Below are 7,698 nucleotides of genomic sequence, written 5' to 3' on the forward strand. Positions count from 1 at the left end.
CCCTCTGGACTGGAAGGTTTCGGTTGAGGGTGTGTGAGCAAGTAGCAACAGGTGGACAGGCTGGAATCGTCCCCTTCCTCTTCTGGTCCAGACTTTACACTTGAGGAGCAAATTTCCCTGCTGACTGTAGCTGCCTCAACTTTATTTCCTCAGTGTGAACTGTACAGATATTAAGCCGAAGTTTCTGCTGTGTTCTTTAATACCTAATTGACCATAGAGGTTCCAGCCCTTTTCTTTACATTTTGGTTTTGTCCTGGGGATCAACAAGTACTACAGACTTTTTGTTTGTAGGATGAGGAGGGAGAGAGGGCTGATTTCTGTGGTTACTGTCCCACTGCTCATGTAGGATGTTTCGGCCCCCTTATTTGAAAGGTATTAACTTCCCTGGTGGCTCAGACAGTAAAGTGTTTGCTTGCAAACCTGGGTTTGATCCCTGGGTTGGGAACATCCCTGGAGAAGGAAATGGCAACCCACTCCAGTACTCTTCCTGAAAAATCCCATGGATGGAGGAGCCTGGTAGACTACGGTCCATGGGGTTGCAAAGTCGGACACAACTGAGCAACTTCACTTTATTTCAAATGTAACTCTCTGGTGGGACATGGTGGTGGTGGTGTTGGGGTTTTTTGTGTTTGTGGTGAGGAAGCTGGGTTTACATGGGAGCTCTTTTATTTTCTGCACAATTTTGCTGTGAAGCTGAAACTTTAAAAAAACAAAAGTATTAAAAAAGCAGGTAGAATCCTTTGTTACTTTCCTCAAAGCACAGAGGGACTGGTATGTGGAAAATAAAAGACATAATGCTCTTGTTTAAAAAAAAAAAAAGTTGACAAAACCAATGAAAGCATAGTGTTTCAAGCAAGAATGGTTTGCGTATCAAAGGAGTGAAGGAGATCCTGGGGACATTTTAATGAAGCCTTCTAATACTTTTACTAGAATTGATTTCACTCTGATTTGACTTCAGTTCAGTTCAGTTGCTCCGTCGTGTCTGACTCTTTGCAACCCCATGAACCGCAGCATGTCAGGCCTCCCTGTCCATCACCAACTCCCGGAGTCCACCCAAACCCATGTCCATTGAGTCGGTGATGCCATCCAACCATCTCATCCTCTGTTGTCCCCTTCTCCTCCTGCCCTCAATCTTTCCCAGCATCAGGGTCTTTTCAAATGAATCAGCTCTTTGCGTCAGGTGGCCAAAGTATTGGAGTTTCAGCTTCAGCATCAGTCCTACCAATGAATACCCAGGACTGATCTCCTTTAGGATGGACTGGTTGGATCTCCTTGCAGTCCAAGGGACTCTCAAGAGTCTTCTCCTTGTCTATGAAGGTCTAAAAGTAAAGTTTGTGTATAATGCAGTTATGTATAAAATGTAACAAACGGAATAAAAACAAAAATTGATGAATTCTTTGTTTGAAGACTTAGTATATAGATTTGGTTTTAACCTATGTATGTGTAATATGAAATTTATTTTCCCTCCAGTTTTATTGAGATCAAATTGATGTATAGCGCTGTATAAGAGTAATGTGTATATCATAATGATTTGCAACACAAACATGAAATGATTGTCACAATAAGTTTAGTGAACATCCATCGTCTCCTATAGACACAACATTAAAGAAGTAGAATAAAAAATTTTCGTTGTGATGAGAACTCTTAGGATTACTTTATATATAATATAGAGCAGTATTAGTTGTATACATCATGTTGTACATTATATCCCTAGTACTTATTTATCTTATAACTGGAAAGTTGTAGGGACCTTTTGACCACCTTTACCCAGTTCCCCGCTGCCCTCCACAATCCTTATGAGTTAGTTTTTTGAAGTATAATTGACCTATATAACACTGTGTTAGTTCCTGTTATACAACGTGGTGATTTGATATTTCCATACATCTTAACGTGATCTCCAGGGTGAGTTTAGTTACCATATGTCACCATACAGGGATAACAGTTACTCTCCACACCTTACATTTCATACACATAATGCATTTATTTTGTACCTAGAAGTTTGTACCTTTTCATCTTATCCCTTTCTACTTCTTTCCACCCCCTGCTGTCCTCTCTTTTGGTGACTACCTGTTTGTTCTCTGTATCTATGACTGTGTTTCTGTTTTGTTAGGTTAGGTTCCGCATATTAGAATCATACAGTAGTTGTCTTTCTCTTTTTTCTGACATTTCACTTAGCATAATACCCTCTAGGTCTAACCATGTCATCACAAATGGAAATATTTCCTTTTTTTTAAAATAGCTGAGTAATATTCCATTATGTGTTGTGTGTGCATGATATCTTTATCCATTCACCTATTGATGGGCAGTTAGGCTACTTCCATATCTTGGCTGTCGTAAATAATGCTGCTGTGAATATGGGGGTGCATGCATCTTTTCTAATTAGTCTTTTTATGTTCTTTAGATAAATATTCAGGAGTAGAATTGGTGGATCATATAGTAGTTATATTTTTAATTTTTTTAAGGAATCTCTACTGTTTTCTACAGTAGCTGCATCAATTTACATTCCCATTAGTAGTGTACAAGGGTTCCCTTTTCCCCACAACCCCACCAACACTTGTTATTTGTTGTTTTTTTTATAATAGCCATTCTGACAGGTATGAGGTGGGTTTTGATTTGCATTTCTGTGATGATTAGTGATGTTGCTGCTGCTGCTAAGTCTCTTCAGTCATGTCCGACTCTGTGTGACCCCGTAGACGGCAGCCCCCCAGATTCCCCTGTCCCTGGGATTCTCCAGGCAAGGACACTGGAGTGGGTTGCCATTTCCTTCTCCAATGCATGAAAGTGAAAAGTGATGTTGAGCGTATTTTAATGTTCCTATTGGTCATCTCTATGTCCTCTTTGAAAAAAATATGTATTTGGAGCTTCCACCCATTTCTTAAGTTGGGTTGTTTGTTTTTTCTAGTGTTGTATTATGTAAGTTCTTTGTATGTTTTAGATATTAACCAAGTATCAGATATATTGTTTGCAAGTATATTCTCCCATTCAGTCGGCAGCCTTTTTGTTTTGTTGGTAGTTTCCTTTGCTGCACAAAAGCTTTTTAGTTTAATGTCCCATTTGTTTATTTTTGCTTTTGTTTCCCTTGCCAGAGGAGACATACCCCCCAAAATCTTGCTAAGACCAATGTCAAAGAATGTACTGATTATGTTTTCTTCTAGAGGTTTTATGGTTTCAGATCTTGCATTTAAGTCTTTAATTCATTTTGAAATTATTTTTGTGCATGGTGTGAGAGAGTAATCTGGTTTGTTTCTTTTGCATCTGTTGAAAAGGCTGCTGCTAAGTCGCTTCAGTCGTGTTCGACTCTGTGCGACCCCATAGATGGCAGTCCACCAGGCTCCCCTGTCCCTGGGATTCTCCAGGCAAGAAGACTGGAGTGGGTTGCCATTTCCTTCTCCAGTGCATGAAAGTGAAAAGTGAAAGTGAAGTTGCTCAGTCGTGTCCGACTCTTCGCGACCCCATGGACTGCAGCCTACCAGGCTCCTCCATCCATGGGATTTTCTAGGCAAGAGTACTGGAGTAGGGTGCCATCGCCTTCTCTGGTTGAAAAGGCTACCTTTCCCTATTGTGTATTCTTGCCTCCTCTGTTGTAGATTAATTGCCCATATAAGTGTGGGTTCATTTCTGGGTTTTCTTTTCTGTTCCATTTATCTGTTGTTTTTTAGTCTCTGTTTCTTTTATTTCTGTTCTGGTCTTTATGATTTCTTTGCTTCTACTAGCTTTGGGTTTTGTTTGTTCTTCATTTTCTAGTTCCTTTAGGTGTAAGGGTTGGTTGGTTGGTTGAGATTTTTCTTATCTTATGAGAAACAAGAAACCTTGTTTCTCATGACTAACTTTTACTTTACTTCTTAGAACTGTAGGTCCCTTAATTGTTCTGAAGTTGATTGAAAATAAAATTGTTTAGAAAATAAACTGTGCTAGGAAATAATAAAACAGAAGTAAAAAGTAAATTTATATCGGGATTGGTGGTACTGAACTCTGTTAGATCAGCTTCTGATCTCTCTATGAAATCTGAATGAAAGCCTTGCTGGCTACATCAAAGTCTTGCAGCCCTGTCTACATGTTGATTTTAGCCCAGTAAGACTTTTATCTGACTTCTGACCTGGAGATAAAGATAATAAGATAATAAATTTGTATAGTTTTAAGCTGCTGAATTTGGGGAAATTTGTTATGGCAGCAGTGAAAAAATGAATACATTGTGTACATACTCTTAAATATATCTTCTTTATTTTTTCTACCATTTCTGTGTAAGATGGGATCATACTATACACACTTTCTTGCATCTTCCTTTTCATTTTCAACAATATCGTATGAAAATACTGTCACTTGATGTCATTATTTCTAATAGCTACTTAATAGTCATCCCGTGGTGTAGCTGTTCTAATATTTACTGAGCCATCCTTACATTATTGGGCATTTCCTTTAATTCCCATTAAACATTGCTGAAATAAACACTTTTTGTATGTATAATTGGTTATTTCATTTTTATGGGATAGATTAGTGGAATGAAATTACTTGAGTTGCAGGGTGTAAGTATATTCATCTTTATTGCCAAATTACTTTACAGAAATGCTGTAGCAGTTCACATCTCTACCAGCAATGTTTGGGAGATGGTGTTACCTTTTTAAAGGTTTGTTAGTCTAGATGGAAAAAAGAATTTAAGATTACTTAAATTTTCATTTCTTTAATTGCTAGTGATTATAACTGTCTTTTAATGTTTATTAGCCAGTTGGATCTGCTCTTTTTGATTGGTCATAATCTGCCCAGTTTCGTATTCCAGGTCAGCCTTTGTCAGTTTATACGAACTCAATATATTATAGTTACTAGCCCTTTGAATGTCATCTGCAGTATAGTTTGTGATTTGCTTTTTTCACTCCGTTGATTGTGTCCTTTGATACACAGATGTTTTCGTGTTGATACAGTCTGATTTACTGATTTTCTTCTGTCGCTCGTGCTTTCAGTCATATCTGACAAATCATTGCCAAATTCAATGTCATGAAATCTCCCTCTATGTTTTCTTTTAAGAGTTTTTTAGTTTTAGGTCTTAATGTTTGGGTCTTTGATCCATTTCAAGTTAATGTTTGTGTATATGTAAGCTATGGGTCCATCTTCATCTGTTTGCATGTGGGTATCTAACCTTCCCAGCACCATTTGTTGGAAGGGCTGTCCTTTCCCGTTTGAGAGTTGACACCCTTTTTTGAAAATCATCTGACTATGCATGTAAGGGTTTATGTCTGGGCTCTCTATTGTATCCTATCGGCCTGTATACCCACACACACACGTATGTATCTTTTTTCATATTCCTTTTCCATTAGGGTTTATCACAGGATATTGAGTATAGTTCCCAGTGCCCTACAGTAGGACCTGGTTGTCTATCCATGTTATATATACCAGTTTGCATCTGCTAATCCCAAGCTCCTACTCCTTCCCTCTCCCCCTCCGTCTCCCTGTTGGCAACCACAAGTCTGTTCAAGTCTGAGTCTGTTTCTGTTTAGTAGATATGTTTATTTGTGCCATATTTTAGATTCCACATATAAGTGATACCATACAGCATTTGTCTGACAGAGACATTTTTGGGCATCAGTTGAGAGTATCACATGCTTTTTTCCTTCATTCTTTTAATGTGATATGTTACTTTGGTTTATGTTTGTATGTTGAACTGTTCTTGAATTTCAGGAATAAATCCCACTTGATGATGATGTATAATCCTTTTAATGTGTTGCTGAAGTCCGTTCACTACTATCTTTTTTAAAAAAATTATTTATTCACTAATTTTTGGTTGTGCCAGGTCTTTGTTGCTGTGCATGGACTTTCTCTAGTTGTAGTGAGTGGGGGGCACCCTTTGTTGGGTGCATGGGCTTCAGTAATTGTAGCATGTGGGTTCAGCAGTTGTGGCTCGTGGGCTTTAGTTGCTCCTTGGCATGCAGAATCTTCCTGGACCAGGGATCAGACCTGTGTCCCCTGCATTGGCAAGTGGATTCTTACCCACTGTACCACCAGGGAAGTCACGTTCACTGCTGTCTCGTAGCGGATTTTTTCATTGATATTTTTCAGGGATATTGGTCTGTAGTTTCTGGTAGTATCTTTGTTTAGCTTTGGTATCAGGGTAATAATGCTGATCTCATAGAATTTGGAAGTATTCACTCCTCTTCAGTTTTTTGGGAAGCATTTGAGGAGTGTTAGTGTTAATTCTTCCTCAGATGTTTAATAAAATTTATCGGTGAAGCCATTGATTCCTTGTCGGGAGTAAATAAATAAGTTTTTTAAAAAATTATTTGTCCTACCCCATTCACATTTCAATACTTGTCCTTTTTTTTTTTTTTTTTTTTTACATGATTCAGGAGATAACCCAGGATTGTTGATTGCACTTCGTTTTCATGGTCTCTATCTGGATGAGTTCCTTCAACTTTTATCTTTCATGACCATAGCGATTTAAAACGTATGGACCTTTATTATGTAAGATATCCCTTAATGTGAGTGTGTCCTGTATTTCCTTATATCTAGACTCTGATCGTATATTCTTATAAGGAATCCTCAGAAATGATTGCTGTGTACTTCTCACTGTATGTATGATATCAAAAGGCACATGGATTTGACTTATTTCAACACCCCATCACGTTAGTGTTTTTCCCATTGGCCATTTATCTCAAGTAGGACTAATCATTATTGTGAGAGCAGGAGAAGGGAACTGTTCTCAGAATCCCCTCTGTCATATTAGAGACCCTAATTTAGGGCCATTAGGAATTTTGATCTTTAAGAATAATGAGAAGGCATTTACATTTTTAGTCAGGAGGAGAAATGAAAGATTTTTGTGTATGGTATGGTGTAAAGGTTAAGTTTCAGTTTTTTGTTTTCCTTTTTGTGTATATAGTATCTAATTATTTTAGCTCTACACTTATTTTACTCTAAAGTGCTTTGAAAAAAAAATATTTACTTTTATTTTTGGCTGTACTGGGTCTTTGTTGCTGCACGCAGGTTTTCTCTAGTTGCAGCAAGCAGGGGTCCTGTCTAGTTCTGGTACCTGGGCTTCTCATTATGGTGGCTTTTCTTGTTGCAGAGCACGGCTCTGGAGTGCGTGGGCTTCACTAGTTGTAGCACGTGGGCTCAGTAGCTGTGGCTTGTGAGTGTGTGTGCTTCAGTAGTTGTAGAGCATGGGCTTAGTTGCTCCATGGCATATGGAATCTTCCTGGACCAGGGATTGAACCCATGTCCCCTGCACTGACAGGTGGTTTCTTAACTACTGGAATCATCAGGAACTCCTACTCTAAAGTTTATAATATGTACCTCTATCAGAGTCTGGCTTCAAGTAATACTACATTAATTTGAGTACAGTGTAGGAACCTAACAACAGTGTATCTCCATTTCCTTTTCTTCTTTTGTGCTATTTCTGTCATTAATTTTTTACATATGTATGTTAGACCAGAGATCCCCAACCCCCAGGCCCTATTGGAAACTGGGTCACACAGCAGGTGAGCAGTGCGCAAGCAAGTGAAGCTTCACCTGCCGTTTCCCATTGCTTGTATTACCACCTGAACTGTTCCCCACCTCAGTCACTCCCATTACCACCAGGCCTGAATTATCCATCCCTGCCCCCTCACCCTGATCGGTGTAAAAATTGTCTTCCACGAAACCAGTTCCTTGTGCCAAAAAGCTTGGGGACTGCTGTGTTAGACCATTAGCTTATTTTTTTTTTTTTTTTAATGG

The 7,698-nt window shown here is 38.6% G+C and overlaps 1 protein-coding gene across 2 annotated transcripts in view; it reads left to right on the plus strand.

Annotated features, from left to right (window-relative positions):
* Positions 1 to 7,698, plus strand: part of NUDT9 (nudix (nucleoside diphosphate linked moiety X)-type motif 9) — a 37,827-nt gene that overhangs the window by 994 nt on the left and 29,135 nt on the right. Inside the window, exon 1 of one of the 2 annotated variants that reach the window (XM_010833786.1) lies at positions 6,339 to 6,450. The exons of the other annotated variant lie outside the window; for it this stretch is intronic. The gene's annotated coding sequence lies outside the window, so the exon portion shown is untranslated. Of the gene's footprint in view, positions 1 to 6,338; positions 6,451 to 7,698 lie in introns of those variants that run through there. 2 annotated transcript variants of the gene reach the window in all.

Source organism: Bison bison, unplaced genomic scaffold, assembly GCF_000754665.1.
Source record: "Bison bison bison isolate TAMUID 2011002044 unplaced genomic scaffold, Bison_UMD1.0 scf7180017863888, whole genome shotgun sequence".
NCBI lineage: Eukaryota > Metazoa > Chordata > Mammalia > Artiodactyla > Bovidae > Bison > Bison bison.